At 36.5% G+C, this 18,193-nt stretch overlaps 1 protein-coding gene across 9 annotated transcripts in view; it reads left to right on the plus strand.

Moving 5' to 3' along the window:
* LOC109026970 (ERV-BabFcenv provirus ancestral Env polyprotein-like) overlaps nucleotides 1-18,193 on the plus strand; it is a 266,355-nt gene that overhangs the window by 21,579 nt on the left and 226,583 nt on the right. The gene's annotated exons all lie outside the window — the stretch shown is intronic.

An 18,193-nucleotide genomic window follows, 5' to 3' on the forward strand; every position in this document is an offset into this window, starting at 1 on the left:
TTGCTTTCGGTGTTTTAGTCATGAAGTCCTTGTGCATGCCTATGTCCTGAATGGTATTGCTTAGGTTTTCTTCTAGAGTTTTTATGGTTTTAAGTCTAACATTTAAGTATTTAATCCATCTTGAATTAATTTTTGTATAAGGTGTATGGAAGGGAACCAGTTCGGCTTTCTACATATGGCTAGCCAGTTTTCCCAGCACCATTTATTAAATAGGGAATCCTTTCCCCATTTCTTGTTTTTGTCATGTTTGTAAAAAATCAGATGGTTTCTAAATGTGTGGTGTTATTTCTGAGGCCTCTGTTCTGTTCCATTTGTCTATATATCTGTTTTGATACCAGTACCATGCTGTTATGGTTACTGTAGCCTTGCAGTATAGTTTGAAGTCAGGTAGCATGATGCCTCCAGCTTTACTCTTTTTGCTTAGGATTGCCTTGGCAATGCAGGCTGTTTTTTGGTTCCATATGAACTTTAAAGTAGTTTTCTCCAATTCTGTGAAGAAAGTCATTGGTAGCTTGATGGGGATGGCATTGAATCTATAAACTACCTTGGGCAGTATGGCCATTTTCATGATATTGATTCTTCCTATACATGAGCATGGAATGTTCTTCCATTTGTTTGTGTCCTCTTTTATTTTGTTGAGCAGTAGTTTGTAGTTCTCCTTGAAGAGGTCCTTCACATCCCTTGTAAGTTGTATTCCCAGGTATTTTATTCTCTTTGAAGCAATTGTGAATGGGAGTTCACTCATGATTTGGTTCTCTGTTTGTCTGTTATTGGTGTATAGGAATGCTTACAATGTTTGCACATTGATTTTGTATCCTGAGACTTTGCTGAAGTTGCTTATCAGCTTAAGGAGATTTTGGGCTGAGACAATGGAGTTTTCTAAATATACAATCATGTCATCAGCAAACAGGGAAAATTTCACTTCCTCTTTTCCTAATTGAATACCTTTTATTTCTTTCTCTTGCCTATTGCTCTGGCCAGAACTTCCAACACTATGTTGAATAGGAGGGGTGAGAGAAGTATCCCTGTCTTACGCCAGTTTTCAAAGGGAATACTTCCAGTTTTTGCCCATCCAGTATGATATTGGCTGTGGGTCTGTTATAAATAACTCTTACTATTTTGAGATACGTTCCATCAATACCTAGTTTATTGAGAGTTTTTAGCATGAAGGGCTGTTGAATTTTGTCGAAGGCCTTTTCTGCATCTATTGAGAGAAATGTGGATTTTGTCATTGGTTTTGTATATGTAATGGATTATGTTTATTGATTTGCGTATGTTGAAGCAGTCTTTCATCCCAGGGATGAAGCTGACTTGATCGTGGTGGATAAGCTTTTTGATGTGCTGCTGGATTCGGTTTGCCAGTATTTTATTGAGGATTTGCACACCGATATTCATCAGGGATATTGGTTTAAAATTCTTTTTTGTTGTGTCTCTGCCAGGCTTTGGTATCTGGATGATGCTGGCCTCATAAAATGAGTTAGGGAGGATTCCCTCTTTTTCTATTGATTGGAATAGTTTCAGAAGGAATGGTACCAGCTCCTGTTTGTACCTCTTGTAGAGTTTGGCTGTGAATCTGTCTGGTCCTGGACTTTTTTTGGTTGGTAGGGTATTACTGCCTCAATTTCAGGGCCTATTATTGGTCTATTCAGAGATTCAACTTCTTGGTTTAGTCTTGGGAGGGTGTATGTGTCCAGGAATTTATCCATTTCTTCTAGATTTTCTACTTTATTTGCATAGAGGTGTTTATAGTATTCTCTGATGGTAGTTTGTATTTCAGTGGGATTGGTGGTGATATCCCCTTTATCATTTTTTATTGCATCTATTTGATTCTTCTATCTTTTCTTCTTTATTAGTCTTGCTAGCAGTCTATCAATTTTGTTGATCTTTTCAAAAAACCAGTTCCTGGATTCATTGATTTTTTGAAGGGTGTTTTGTGTCTTGATCTCCTTCAGTTCTGCTCTGATCTTAGCTATTTCTCGTCTTCTGCTAGCTTTTGAATTTGTTTGCTCTTGCTTCTTTAGTTCTTTTAATTGTGATGTTAGGGTGTCGATTTTAGATCTTGCCTCCTTTCTCTTGTGGGTATTTAGTGCCATAAATTTCCCTCTACACACTGCTTTCAATGTGTCCCAGAGATTCTGGTATGTTGTGTCTTTGTTCTCATTGTTTCAAAGAACATCTTTATATATGCCTTCATTTCGTTATTTACGCAGTAGTCTTTCAGGGGCAGGTTGTTCATTTTCCATGTAGTTGTGCGGTTTTGAGTGAGTTTCTTAATCCTGAGTTCTAGTTTGATTGCACTGTGGTCTGAGATACAGTTTATTGTGATTTCTGTTCTTTCACATTTGCTGAGGAGTGCTTTACTTCCAACTATGTGGTCAGTTTTAGAATAAGTGCGATGTGGTGCTGAGAAGAATGTATATTCTGTTGATTTGGGGTGGAGAGTTCTGTAGATGTCTATTAGGTCCGCTTGGTGCAGAGCTGAGTTCAGGTCCTGGTTATCCTTGTTAACCTTCTGTTTCATTGATCTGTCTAATATTCACAGTGGGGTGTTAAAGTCTCCCATTATTATCGTGTGGGAGTCTAAGTCTCTTTGTAGGTCTCTCCAGACTTGCTTAATGAATCTGGGTGCTTCTGTATTGGATGTGTATATATTTAGGATAGTTGGCTCTTCTTGTTGAACTGATCCCTTTATCATTATGTAATGGCCTTCTTTGTCTCTTTTGATCTTTGTTGGTTTAAACTCTGTTTTATCAGAGACCAGGATTGCAACCCCTGCTTTTTTTTGCTTTCCATTTGCTTGGTAGCTCTTCCTCTATCCCTTTATTTTGAGCCTATGTGTGTCTCTGCACGTGAGATGGATCTCCTGAATACAGCACACTGATGGGTCTTGACTCTATCCAATTTACCAGTCTGTGTCTTTTAATTGGGGCATTTAGCCCATTTACATTTAAGGTTAATATTGATATGTGTGAATTTGATCCTGTCATTATGATGTTAGCTGGTTATTTTACCCATTAATTGATGCAGTTTCTTCATAGCCTTGATGGTCTTTACAATTTGGCATGTTTTTGCAGTGGCTGGTACCAGTTGTTCCTTTCCATGTTTAGTGCTTCCTTCAGGAGCTCTTGTAAGGCAGGCCTGGTGGTGACAAAATCTCTCAGCGTTTGCTTGTGTGTGAAGGACTTTATTTCTCCTTTACTTATGAAGCTTAGTTTGGCTGGATATGAAATTCTGGGTTGAAAATTCTTTTTTTTAAGCATGTTGAATATTGACCCCCCACTCTCTTCTGGCTTGTGGAGTTTCTGCCGAGAGATCTGCTGTTAGTCTGATGGGCTTCACTTTGTGTGTAACCTGACCTTTCTCCTGGCTGTCGTTAACACTGTTTCCTTCATTTCAACCTTGGTGAATCTGATGACTATGTGTCTTGGGGTTGCTATTCTAGAGGAGTATCTTTGTGGTGTTGTCAGTATTTCCTGAATTTGAATGTTGGCCTGCCTTGATAGGTTGGGGAAGTTCTCCTGGATAATATCCTGAAGAGTGTTTTCCAACTTGTTTCCATTCTCCCCGTCACTTTCAGGGACACCAATCAAATGTAGATTTGGTCTTTTCACATAGTCCCATATTTCTTGGAGGCTTTGTTCATTTCTTTTTAGTCTCTTTTCTCTAAACTTCTCTTCTTGCTTTATTTCATTAATTTGATCTTCAATCACTGATACCCTTTCTTCCATTTGATCAAATTGGCTATTGAAGCTTGTACATGTGTCACAAAGTTCTCATGCCCTGGTTTTCAGCTCCATCAGGTCATTTAAGGTCTTCTCTACACTGTCTATTCTAGTTAGCCATTCGTCTAATCTTTTTTCAAGGTTTTTGGCTTCCTTGCAATGGGTTTGATCATGCCCCTTTAGCTCAGAGAAGTTTGTTATTACCAACGTTCTGAAGCCTACTTCTGTCAACTCATCAAAGTCATTCTCCATCCATCTTTGTTCTGTTGCAGGCAAGGAGCTGTGATCCTTTGGAGGAGAAGGGGTGCTTGGCTTTTAGAATTTTCAGCTTTTCTGCTCTGGTTTCTCCCCATCTTTGTGGTTTTATCTACCTTTGGTCTTTGATGTTGGTGACCTACAGATGGGGTTTTGATGTGGATGTCCTTTTTGTTGATGTTGATGCTATTCCCTTCTGTTTGTTAGTTTTCCTTATAACAGTCAGGTCCCTCAGCTGCAGGTCTGTTGGAGGTCCACTCCAGACCCTTTTTGCCTGGATATCACCAGTGGAGGCTGCAGAACAGCAAATATTGCTGCCTGATCCTTCCTCAGGAAGCATCATCCCAGAGGGGCACCTGCCTGTATGAGGTGTCTGTCGGCCCCTCCTGGGAGGTGTCTCCCAGTTAGGCTACATGGGGGTCAGGGACCCACTTGAGGAGGCAGTCTGTCTGTTCTCAGAGCTCAAACACCATGCTGGGAGAACCACTGCTCTCTTCAGAGCTGTCAGACAGGGACGTTTAAGTCTGCAGAATTTTCTGCTGCCTTTTGTTCAGCTATGCCCTGTCCCCAGAGGCGGAGTCTACAGGGACAGTAGGCCTTGCTGAGCTGCAGTGGGCTCTGCCCAGTTCAAGCTTCCTGGCCACTTTGTTTACCTACTTAAGCCTCAGCAATAGTGGATGCTGCTACCTGGCAGGTCTATCTCAGACTGCTGCACTAGCAGTGAGCAAGGCTCCATGGGCGTGGGACCCACCGAGCCAGGCACGGGATAGAATCTTCTGGTCTTCTGGTTCCTAAGACTGTTGGAAAAGTGCAGTATTTGGGTGGAAGTGTCCCATTTTTCCAGGTACAGTCTGTTGTGGCTTCCCTTGGCTAGGAAAGGGAAATTCCCCAACCCCTTGTGCTTTCTGGGTGAGGCAATGCCCCGCCCTGCTTTGGCTCACCCTCCGTGAGCTGCACCCACTGTCCAACCAGTCCCAATGAGATGAAACAGTTACCTCAGTTGGAAATGCAGAAATCACCTGTCTTCTGCATTGATCACGCTGGGAGCTGCAGACCAGAGCTCTTCCTATTCGGCTGTCTTGGAACCATGAATAAGTTCTTTTGTGGTGATTTCTGAGGTTTTAGTGCACCCATCACCCAAACAGTGTACACTGTACCCAATGTGTTGTCTTTTATCCCTCACCCCCTGCCCACTCTTTTCCCTGAGTCCCCAAATTCCATTGTATGATTCTTAGGCCTTGATGTCCTCATAGCTTAGCTCCCACTTATGAGTGAGAACATCAATGTTTGGTTTTCCATTCCTCAGTTATGTCACTTAGAATAATCATCTCCAATTCCATCCAGGTTGCTGTAAATGCCATTATTTCATTCCATTTTTATGGCTGAGTAGTATTTCATGGCATATATATACCACATTTTCTTTATCCTCTTGTTGATTGGTGGGCATTTCGGCTGGTTTTATATTTTTGCAATTGTGAATTGTGCTGCTATAAACATGCATGTCCAAGCTTGTTTTTCATGGAATGACTTCTTTTCTTCTGGATAGATACCCAGGAGTAGGATTGCTGGATCAAATGGTAGATCTACTTTTAGTTCTCTAAGGAATCTCCACACTGTTTTCCATAGTGGCTGTACTAGTTTACATTCCTATCAACAGTGTAAAAGTGTTCCCTTTCACCACATCCACTCCAACATCTATTATTATTTGATTTTTTGATTATGGTCATTCTTGCAATAGTAAGGTGATATTGCGTTGTGGTTTTGATTTGCATTTCCCTGATCATTAGCGATGTTGAGCATTTTCTCATATGTTTGTTGGCCATTTGCATATCTTCTTTTGAGAATTGTCTATTCATGTCCTCAGCCCACTTTTTGATGGGATTGTTTGTTTTGTTCTTGCTGATTTGTTTGTGTTATTTGTAGATTCTAGATATTAGTCCTTTGTCAGACATATAGATTGCAAAGATTCTCTCCCACTCTGTGGGTTCTCTGTTTGCACTGCTGATTATTTCTTTTGCTGTGTAGAAGCTTTTTTGTTTAATTAAATCCCATCTATTTTATCTTTGTTTTTGTTGTTGCATTTGCTTTTGAGTTCTTGGTCATGAAGTCTTTGCCTAAGCCAATCTCTAGAAGAGTTTTTCTGAGGTTAACTTCTATAGTTTTTATGGTTTCTGGTCTTAGATTTAAGTCTCTGGTCCACCTTAAGTTGATTTTTGTACAAGGTGAGAGGTGAGGATCCAGTTTCTTTCTTCTACATGTGGCTTGCCAATTATCTCAGCACCATTTGTTGAATAGGATGTACTTTCCCCACTTCATGTTTCTGTTTGCTTTGTTGAAAACCAGTTGGCTCTAAGTATTCGGCTTTATTTCTGGTTTCTCTATTTTGTTCCATTGGTCTATGTGCCTATTTTTATACCAGTACCATGCTGTTTCGGTGACTACACTCTTACAGTATAGTTCAAAGTCAGGTAATGGGATGACTCCAAATTTGTTCTTTTTGCTTAGTCTCACTTTGGCTATGCAGGCTCTTTTTGGTTCCATATGAATTTTAGGATTTTTTTTCTTGTTCTGTGAAGAATGATGGTGGTATTTTGATGGGAATTGAACTGAATTTGTAGATTGCTTTTGGCAGTATGGTCATTTTTACAATATTGATTCTGCTCATCCATGAGCATGGGATGGGATGTGTTTCCATTTGTTTGTGTTGTCTGTGATTTATTTCAGCAGTGTTTTGTAGTTTTCCTCGTGGAGGTCTTTCACATCCTTGGTTAGGTATAGTCCTAAGTATTTTGGGGTTTTTTTGCAGCTATTGTAAAAGGAGTTGAGCTCTTCTTTTGATTCTCAGCTTCATTGCTGTTAATTTATAGCAGATCTACTGATTTGTGTACATTAATTTTGTATCTGGAAATTTTGCTGAATTCATTTACCAGTCCTAGTAGCTTTTTGGATGAGTCTTTAGGGTTTTCTAGTTATACAATCATATCATCAGCAAACAGAGACAGTTTGACTTCCTTTTTACCAATTTGGATGCCCAGTATTTATTTTTCTTCTCTGATTGCTCTGGCAAGGACTTCCAGTACTATGTTGAATAGAAGTGGTGAAAGTGGGCATCCTTGTCTTGTTCAAATTCTCCAACGGAACACTTTGAGCTTTTCCCCATTCAGTATAATGTTGGCTGCATGTTTGTCATAGATGCCTTTTAGTACCTTAGGGTATGTCCCTTCTATGCTGATTTTGCTGAGGGTTTTAATCATAAAGGGATGCTGGATTTTGTCAAATGCTTTTTCTGCATCTATTGAGATGATCATGTGATTTTTGTTTTAAATTCCGTTTATGCGGTGTATCATGTTTATTGACTTGTGTATGTTAAACTAACCCTGTATCCCTGGTATGAAACCCACTCGATCATGGTAGATTATCTTTTTAATATGCTGTTGGATTTGGTTAGCTAGCATTTTGTTTAGGATTTTTGCATCTATGTTCATCAGGGATATTGGTCTGTACTTTTCTTTTTTTGTTATGTTCTTTCCTGGTTTTGGTATTAGGGCAATACTGACTTCATAGAATCATTTAAGAAAGATTCCCTCTTTCTCTATCTTATGGAATAGTGTCAATAAGATTGGTACCAATTCTTCTTTGAATGTCTGATAGAATTCAGCTGTGACTCTGTCTGGTCCTGGACATTTTTTTGGTTGGCAGATTTTTTATTACCATTTCAATCTCACTGCTTGTTGTTGGTATGTTTCTGTTTCTTCCTGATTTAATCTAGGAGGGATGTATATTTCCAGGAATTTATCCATCTCCTCTAAGTTTTCTACTTTATGCACATAAAGGTGTTCAGAGTATCCTTGAATGATCTTTTATATTTCTGTAGTATTGGTTGTAATGTCTCCCATTTCATTTCTAATTGACTTTATTTGGATCTTTTTGCTTCTTTTCTTGGTTAATCTGACTAATGGTCTACCAATTTTATTTATCTTTTCAAAGGGCCAGCTTTTTCTTTCATTTATCTATTGTATCTTTTTTAATTTGTTTCAATTTCATTTAGTTCTGCTCTGATGTTTGTTATTTCTTTTCTTCTTCTGGGTTTGAGTTGGGTTTGTTCTTGTTTCTCCGTTTCCTTGAGGTGTGACCTTAGATTGTCTATTTGTGCTCTTTCAGACTTCTTGATGTAGGCATTTAATGCTATGAACTTTCCTCTTAGCACCACTTTTGCTGTATCCCAGAGGTTTTGATAAGTTGTGCCACCATTATTGTTCAGCTCAAGGAACTTTTTAATTTCCATCTTGATATCATTGTTGACCCAGTGATCATTCAGGAGCAGGTTATTTAATTTCCATGTACTTGCATGGTTTTAAAGGTTTCTTTTGGAGTTGATTTTCAATTTTATTCCACTGTGGTCTGAGAGAGTACTTGATATAACCTATTTTCTTAAATTTGTTGAGACTTGTTTTGTGGCCTATCATATGGTCTATTTTAGAGAATGTTCCATGTGCCAATGAATAGAATGTGTATTCTGCAGTTGTTGGGTAGAATGTTCTGTAAATATCTGTTAAGTCCATTTGTTCTAGGGTATAGTTTAAGTCCATTATTTCTTTGTTGACTTTCTGTCCTGAGGACCTGTCTAGTGCTCTCAGTGGTGTATTAAGTCCCCCTCTATTATTGTGTTGCTGTCTATCTAATTTCTTAGGTCTAGTGGTAATTGTTTGATAAAGTTGGGAGCTCCAGTGTTAGGTGCGTATATATTTAGGATTGTGATATTTTCCTGTTGGACTAGTCCTTTTATCATTATATAATGTCCCTCTTTGACTTTTTTTTTTAACTCCTTTTGCTTTAAAGTTTTTTTTTTCTGATATAAGAATAGCTACTCCTGCTCTTTTTTGGTGTCAATTTGCATGGAATATCTTTTTCCATCTCTTTACATTAAGTTTATGTGAGTCCTTATGTGTCTGGTGAGTTTCTTAAAGACACCAGATACTTGGTTTGTGAGTTCTTATCCATTCTGCCATTTTGTATCTTTTAAGTGGAGCATTTAGGCCATTTACATTTAATGTTAATATTGAGATGCAAGGTACTATTCTATTCATCGTGCTATTATAACTGATGTGGAATATACTGGTTTTATAGTTTTCTATTAAAATTCAGGTGCTTTCTGGCATCACATTAGCAATGTTTGTCAGTGGTGGGTCTATGTACACATTCTTTTAATTTGTGGTAAAAACATGTAACATAATATTTACCAACTTAACCTTTTTTTTACATTTATAATATTAAATGTATTTGTTTAGATACAACTATCCACTCACATACATTAGGGGAGTATATACATTACTTTTTTCACTTTCAAGTTTTCAAACATTATTTTTACTTAAATTCTGCAACAACTTTTTTATTTTAATATTGATACATAATATTTTACATATTCATGGCGTACATGTCATATTTTGTTACATGGATAGAACGTGTAAGGATCAAGTCAGGGTATTTAGAGTTTCCATCACCTTGAGTATTTGTAATTTCTATGTGTTGGAAACAATTCATATCCTCTCTTCTAGCTATTCTGAAGTATACAATACATTGTTGCTAACTATACTCACCTTACTGTGCTATCCAACTTTAGAACGTATACCTTCTACCTAACTGTGTGTAAGAATTCACCAACTTCTCTTCATTCCCTCTTCCTACCCACATACCCTTCCCAGTCTCTGTTATCACTCTACTCTCTACGTCCATGATATCAACTTTTTAAGCTCCCACATGTGAGTGAGAACATGCACTATTTGTATTTCTGTGCCTATCTTATTCCACTTAACACAAAATTTCCAGTTCTATCCATGTTGATGCAATTGACAAGATTTCATTCTTTTTTTATGGGCCAATAGTATTCCATTGTGTATATATACCATATTTTCTTATGGTCAAATAGAATTCCATTGTGTATATATATCACATTTTATCCATTCATCTATTGATGGAAACTTAGGTAATTCCATATATTTGCTATTATAAATAATGATGTAATAAACATACAATGCAGGTATCCTTTAGATATACTGATTTCATTTCCTTTGGATGAATACCCAGTAGTGGGACTGCTGGATCATAAAGTAGTTCTATTTTTAGGATTTTGAGAAATCTCCATACTATTTTTCATACAGGTTGTACTAATTTACATTCTCACCAACATGTATAAGAGTTCTCTTTTCACAGGAACCATGTGTTACTAGTCTTGCGGTGCTCCCTAAAGCAGATACAACCTGGATGACAATGCCCAAGTCCTTTCAAAAGTCTGGAGAGCTTTCCAATAAGGACATGTTCAAACAAGCCCAGACAGTGAAGACTACAATAAATACCTAGCTCTTCAATGCCCAGACACAAAAGAACATCTACTAGCATTAACAACATCCAGGAAAACATGACCTCACCAAATGAACCAAGTAAGGCACCAGGGACCAATCCTGGAGAAACAGAGATATGTGAACTTTCAGACGGAGAATTCAAAATAGCCATGTTGAGGAAACTCGAAGAAATTCAAGATAGCACAGAGCAGGAATTCTGAATTCTATCAGATAAATTTAACAAAGAGATTGAAATAATTTTAAAGAATCAAGCAGAAATTTTGGAGCCAAAAAAAATTCAATTGGCATACTGGAGAGTCCTTTAATAGCAGAACTGATCCAGCAGAAAAAAGAATTAGTGAGCTTGAAGACAAGCCATTTGAAAAGACACAGTCAAAGCAGACAAAAGTAAAAAGAATAAAAAACAACAAAGCACGCCTTATAGGATCTAGAAAATGGTCTCAAAGGGGCAAATCTACGAGTTATTAGCCTTGAAGAAGAGGTAGAGAAAGAGATAGGGGAAGAAAGTTTGTTGAAAGAGATAACAGAGAACTTCCCAAACCTAGAGAAAGATATCAATATCCAAGTACAAGAAGGTTATAGAACACCAAGCAGATTTAATCCAAAGAAGACTACCTCAAAGCATTTAATAATAAAACTTCCAAAGGTCAAACATAAAGAAATGATCCTAAAAGCAGCAAGAGAAAAGGAACAAATAACCTACAATGGAGTTCCAAAATGTCTGGCAGCAGAGTTTTCCGTGGAAACCTTACAGGCCAGGAGAGAGTGGCATGACATATTTAACATGTTTAAGGCAAAAAACTCTTTTACCTTAGAATAGTGTATCTGGCAAAAATATCCTTCAAACATGAAGGAGATATAAGGACTTTCCCAGAAAAACAAAGCTGAGGAATTTCATCAACACCAGACCTGTCCTACAGGAAATGCTAAAGGGAGTGCTTCAATCAAAAAAAGAAAAGGTAATTAATGAGCAATATGAAATTACCTGAATATACAAAACTCACTGGTAATAGTAAGTACACAGAAATGTACTTGGAATATTATAACACTGTAACTGTGGTGTATAAATAACTCTTATCCTAAGTAGAAAGGCTAAACAATGAACCAATCAAAAATAGTAACTACATTAACTTTTCAAGACATGAGTAGCACATAAATAGAAATAAGAAAAGCTTAAAAAGCAGGGGGATGAAGTTAAGGCATAGAGTTCTTATTAGAGTTCTTCTTGCTTGTTTCTTTATGCAAACAGTGTTAAGTTGTTATCAGGTTAAAACAATGGGTTATAAGACAGTATTTGTAAGCCTCATGGTAATCTTAAACCAAAAAACATACAATGGGCACACAAAAAATAAAAACCAACAAACTTTACAATATTACCAGAGAAAATCACCTTCACTAAAGGAAGACAGGAAGGAAAGAAAAAAGGAAGAGAAGACCACAAGACAACAAGAAAACAAATAACAAAAAGGTAGGAGTAAGTTCCTACTTATCAATAATAACATTAAATATAAATGGACTAAACTCTTCAATCAAAAGACATAGAGTGGGTGAATGGATGAAAAAACAAGACTCATTAATCTGTTGCCTACAAGAAATACACATCACTTATAAATACATACATAGACTGAAAATAAAGGGAGGGAAAAAGATATTCCATGCAAATGGAAACCAAAAAAGAGCAGGAGTAGCTATACTTATATTAGACAAAATAGATTTCAGACAAAAACTATAAGAAGAGACAAAGAAAGTCACGATATAATGATAAAGAGATAAATTCAGTAAGAGGATAGAATAGTTTTAAATATACATGCACCTGATACTGGAGCACCCACATATATAAAGCAAATATTTTTGGAGCTAAAGAGAGAGCTAGGCCTCAATACAGTAAGAGGTGGAAACTTCAACAACTCATTTTCAGCATTGGACAGATCTTCCAGACAGAAAATCATCAAAGAAACATTGGACTTAATGTGCACTATAGACCAAATGAATCTAATAGATATTTATAGAATATTTTATCCAGTGGCTGCAGAATACACATTGTTTTCCTCAGCACATGGATCATTCTCAAGGATAGACCACATGTTAGGTTTCAGACAAAACAAGTTTAAAACATTCAAATAAATTGAAATAATATTAAGCATCTTATCTGACTACAATGGAATAAAACTAGAAATTAATAAGAGGAATTTTCGGTGGCTCACGCCTGTAATCTCAGCACTTTGGGAGGCTTAGGTGGGTGGATCACCTGAGATCAGGAGTTCAAGACCAGCCTGGCCAATATGGTGAAATCCCATCTCTACAAAAATATAAAAATTAGCTGGGCATGATGGCGGATGCCTGTAATCCCAGCTACTCGGGAGGGTGAGGCTGGAGAATTGCTTGAACCTGGAAGATGGACATTGCAGTGAGCCGAGATGGTGCCATTGCGCTCCAGCCTGGGTGAGAGGGCAAGACTCCATCTCAAAAAAAGAGGAATTTTGGAAACTATACAAATACATGAAAATTAAACAATATGCTCCTGAGTTACTAGTGGGTCAATGAAAAAATTAAGAAGGAAATTGAAAAATTTCTTGAAACATATGATAATGGAAACACAACCTACCAAAACCTATAGGATATAGCAAAAGCAGTACTAAAAGGGAATTTTATAGGTATAAGTGTCTCCATCAAAAAAAAAAAAAGAGGAAAAACTTCAAATAAACAACCTAATGATGAATCTTAAAGAAAAGCAAGAGCAAACCAAACCCAAAATTGGTAGAAGAAAAGAAATAAGAAAGATCAGAGCAGAAATGAATGAAACTGAAATGAAAAAAGGAATACAAAAGATCAATAAAATAAAAAATTCCTTTTTTGAAAAGCTATCAAAATTGACAAACCTTTAGGCAGACTAAGAAAAAAGAGAAGATACAAATAAAATCAGAAAAGAAAAAGATGATATTACAACTGATACTGCAGAAATTCAAAGGATCATTAGTGGCTACTATGAGCAAATATATGCAAATGAATTGGAAAATCTAAATGGTCAAGTTCCCAGACACTACAACCTACCAAGACTGAACCAGGAAGAAATCCAAAACCTGAACAGATCAATAACAAATAATGAGATTGAAGCCTTAATTAAAAGTCTCTCAGTAAAGAAAAGCCTGGGATCCAATGGCTTCACTGCTGAATTTTACCAAACATTAAAGAAGAACTAATACCAACCCTTCTCAAATTATTCTGAAAACTAGAGGAGGAGGAAATAGTTCCAAACCCATTCTATGAGACTGGTATTACCCTAATACCAAAACCAAATACCAAAACTATACCTCAACATAGTAATAGCCATATATGACAGACCCACAGCTAGTAATCATACTGAATGGGGAAAACTGAAAGCCTTTCCTCTAAGATCTAGAACATGACAAAGATGCCCACATTCAGTACTGTTATTTAACATAGTACTGGAAGTGCTAGCTAGAGAAATCAGACAAGAGAAAGATGTAAAGGGCATCCAAATTGGAAAGGAGGAAGTCAAATTATCCTTGTTTGCTGATTATATTATCTTATATTTGGAAAACCCTAAAGACTCCACCAAAAACCTATTAGAACTGATAAATTCAGTAAAGTTGGAGGATACAAAAGCAACATACAAAAATCAGTAGAATTTCTATATGCCAACAGCGAACAATCTGAAAAAGAAATCCAAAAAGTAATCCCATTTACAATAGCCACACATAAAATTAAATACCTAGGAGTTTAACATAACCAAAGAAGTTAAAGATCTCTACTATGAACATTATAAAACATGGATGCAAGAAACTGAAAAGGACACAAAATAATGGAAAGATATTATATGTTCATGGATTGAAAGAATCAATATTGTTAAAATGTCCATAGTACCCAAAGCAATCTACAAGTTCGATGGAATCCCTATCAAAATACCAATGGCATTCTTCACAGAAATAGAAAAAAGAATCATGAAATTCATATGGAACCACAAAAGTCCCAGAATAGCCAAACCTATCTTAAGCAAAAAGAACAAAACTGAAGGAATCACATTACCTGACTTCAAATTATACTAGAGTTATAGTAACTCAAACAGCAGTGATACTGGCATAAAAATAGACACACAGGCCAATAAACAGATTAGAGAACCCAGAAACAAATCCACACACCTACAGTGAACTTATTTTTGACAAAGATGCCAAGAACACATTGGGGAAAAGATAGTCTTTTCAATAAATGCTACTGGGAAAACCGGCTATCCATATGCAGAAGAATGAAACTAGACCCCCGTCTCTCACCATATGCAAAAATAAAATCAAAATTGATATAAGACTCAAATCTAAGACCTCAAACTATGAAACTACTACAGGAAACTCTCCAGGACATTAGAGAAACTCTCCGGGACATTGCACTGGGAAAAGATTTCTTGAGTAATACCCGATAAGTACAGGCAACCTAAGCAAAAATTGACAAACGGGATCAAAGCAAGTTAAAAAGCTTCTGCACAGCAAAGGATACAACTAACAAAGCAAAGAGACAATCCACAGAATGGTAGAAAATATTTGCAAACTACCCATCTCACAAGGAATTAATAACCAGAATATATAAGGAGCCCAAACAATTCTGTAGGAAAAAATTTAATAATCCAATAAAAAATGGGAAAATATTTGAATAGAAATTTCTCAAAAGAAGACATACAACTGGCAAACAGGCCTATGAAAAGGTGCTCAACATTATTGATCATCAGAGAAATACAAATCAAAACTACAATGAGATATCATGTCACCCCAGTTAAAATGGCTTATATTAAAAAAAAAAGAGAAAAGAAACAGGCAATAACAAATGCTGGCGAGGATGTGGAGAAGAGGGAACTCTCGTACACTGTTGGTGGGAATGTAAATTAGTACAACCTCTATGGAGAACAGTTTGGACATTCCTCAAAAAACTAAAAATCGAGCTATCATATGATCCAGCAGTTCCACTATTGGGTATATATCCAAAAGAGATGAACTCAGTCTATCGAAGAGGTATTTGCACTTCATGTTTGTTGCAGCATTATTCACAATAGCTAAGATTTGGCAGCAACCTAAGTGTTCATCAACAGACAAACGGATAAAGGAAATATGGTACGTATATGCAATGGAGTACTATTTAGCCGTAAAAAGAATGAGATTCTATCATTTGCAACAACATGGATGGAACTCGAGATCATTATGGTAAGTGAAATAATCCGGGCACAGAAAGACAAACATTACATGTTCTCACTTATTTGTGGAATCTAAAAATCAAAACAATTGAACGCATAAATATAGAGAATAGAAGGACAGTTACTAGAGGCTGGGAAGGGTTGTGGGGGATTAGGGGTACATGTGGATGGTTAATGGGTACAAAAGAAATAGCAAGAATGGATAAGGCCTACTATTTGATAGCACAACAGGGTGACTATAGTCAATAATAACTTAATTGTATGTTTTAAAAATAACTAAAATGACGTAATTGGATTATTTGCAATACAAATGATAAAAGCTGGAGGGGATGGATACTACATTCTCCATTATGTGATTATTGTGCATTGCATGCCTATATCAAAACATCTCATGTATCCCATAAATATATATGCCTACTATGTACCCATAAAATTAATAAAATAAACTAATAAGCCAAAAAATGTTCCCCTTTCCCCACATTCTTGCCAACATCTCGTTTTTCATCTTTTTAATAATAGTCATTATAACTGGGGTAAGACGATATCTCATTGTGGTTTTGATTTGCATTTCCCTGATGATTAGTGATGTTGAGCATGTTTTCACATACCTGTTGGCCATTTGTATGTCTTCTTTTGAGAAATGTCTATTGATATTCACCCAATTTTTGATAGGATTATTTTTAATTAATTTATTAATTTATTAATTTTTTTTGAGATGGAGTCTTGCTCTGTCACCCAGGCTGGAATGCAGTGGCGCGATCTCGGCTCACTGCAACCTCTGCATCCCAGGTTCAAGCGATTTTCCTGCCTCAGCCTCCTGAGTATCTGGGATTACAGGCATGTGCCACCATGCCTGGCTAATTTTGGTCCCCAAGCATCTCCCTATGTTGGTTTTAGGGCCCACGTGGGTCAAAGGACTCTCCCTTGGCTTGGTTTGCAGTAGCCTGTGGTGGGAATGTGCACTGCTAGAGGTCTCTCACCCTTTTCCCAACCAGGAAGTCTCTCTGGGCTTCCAGTCAATCCTGGCTGAGCAGGCTGCCTCACTTCTCTCTCCTTCCTTATTCTAATGTTTCCTGACACTTCTCTGTTGAATTCCAGTATTCTCTCTTAGATCATTTATTTGAAGTGTGGTTATCTACTCGCTATGTTTGTTCTTCTTTGTGGAAGAGGTGAGTAGCAAAGTAGCTAGTCAGCCATCTTGAAGCTGCTTTCTCAGCAATCTCTCCCAACCATGTTGAAGTATACAGTTTAGGGGTATTCACATTCTTGTGAAACAGATCTCCAGAACTTTGTCATCTTATAAATCTGAAACTCTATACCCTTTGAACAACCATTCCCCTTTTCCTCCTCCCCAACCCCCTGGTAACTGCCAATCTAATTTCTGCTTCTCTGCATTTGACTACTTTAGATACCTCATGTAAGTGGAATCGCACGTTATTTGTCTTTTAGGGACTGGCTTATTTAACTTAGCATAATGTGATCAAGGTTCATCCATGTTGCAACATATGACAGAAATTCTTTTCTTTTTAAGGCTGAATACAGCTGTTTTCTTTTCCATGAAACATTTCAATTATAAAGGGAGGTATTAAAAAATCTTAAATTTTTTTTACAGTAAGGAATGATAATTATGAACTACCTGAAACTTTCTTTGACCCAGGTATATATAAACTGGGGTAATAGGACATTATGAGTAGGCACATCTTGTTAAACAAAACAAGTGATTTCTTTTTTCCATTCTTTGGTTGGTAGTTCTATAATAGTGTTTGGTAGAGATGACAAGAATATAAAATATCTGAAATAGACAATATTCTTTATAATTTATTTAAAAATTATTTCATACTGTTTTCACATAGTAACTGCTAAACCAATAATAAAATAGATATCTCTATATAATTACATAAAAATACAGTTAAGCAGAACACAGAAGGAAGATCATACTTTATAGGAAGATAATATTTTTGTAATAAGCATATGGGGAGATATAAACTGTTAGGCTTCATTCCTGTTGTTAACTCACACAAATGTGAAATAAATGTGAGAAACAAAAACTGTTTTGAAATACCACTTCTTATTACACTTAAAAAAACATATTGAGTATAAAGTCAAAATAATCTGATAAATCAATGACTTGTCATCTAATACTCTCAATTATAAACTTTATTGCACTTATGGCTATAATAATTTCACTGAACAAGCACAGAATAGAATTCAACTGCAAGGCCTCTTTCTCTACTACTTTTATCTTCCTTTAAACTCATCCCATTTTCCCCTTACTATACTTCCTTCCTTTCAAAAGGGAGCCACAGAAAAGATTTTTTCTGGAGGAGCAAAATTACTTCCCAGGATTAATACAGGAATATACGAATTCAATAATAATAGCTTTAAAAGATGACGTTTAGATATATTAGAAGACAATCCAAATGTGAAATCCTGTAATTTTATAAGATGTTGTATCTAGTTTATTGGATTAATTTATTTTTAACTTTCCATTTTTGCATCTTGTCTAATGAAGCACAGTTATGCAGATTTAGTACACAGACCACCACTTAGCTGAAGGAATAAAGTCAACTGTTGCCTTATGTTGATTGTTATGGTAACCTGTTTAAAGATCAGATTAGATGGAATGTCCAGTTCTCATAAAATTTTCCTACCATTTTCTA

This window comes from Gorilla gorilla, chromosome 4, assembly GCF_029281585.2.
Source record: "Gorilla gorilla gorilla isolate KB3781 chromosome 4, NHGRI_mGorGor1-v2.1_pri, whole genome shotgun sequence".
NCBI lineage: Eukaryota > Metazoa > Chordata > Mammalia > Primates > Hominidae > Gorilla > Gorilla gorilla.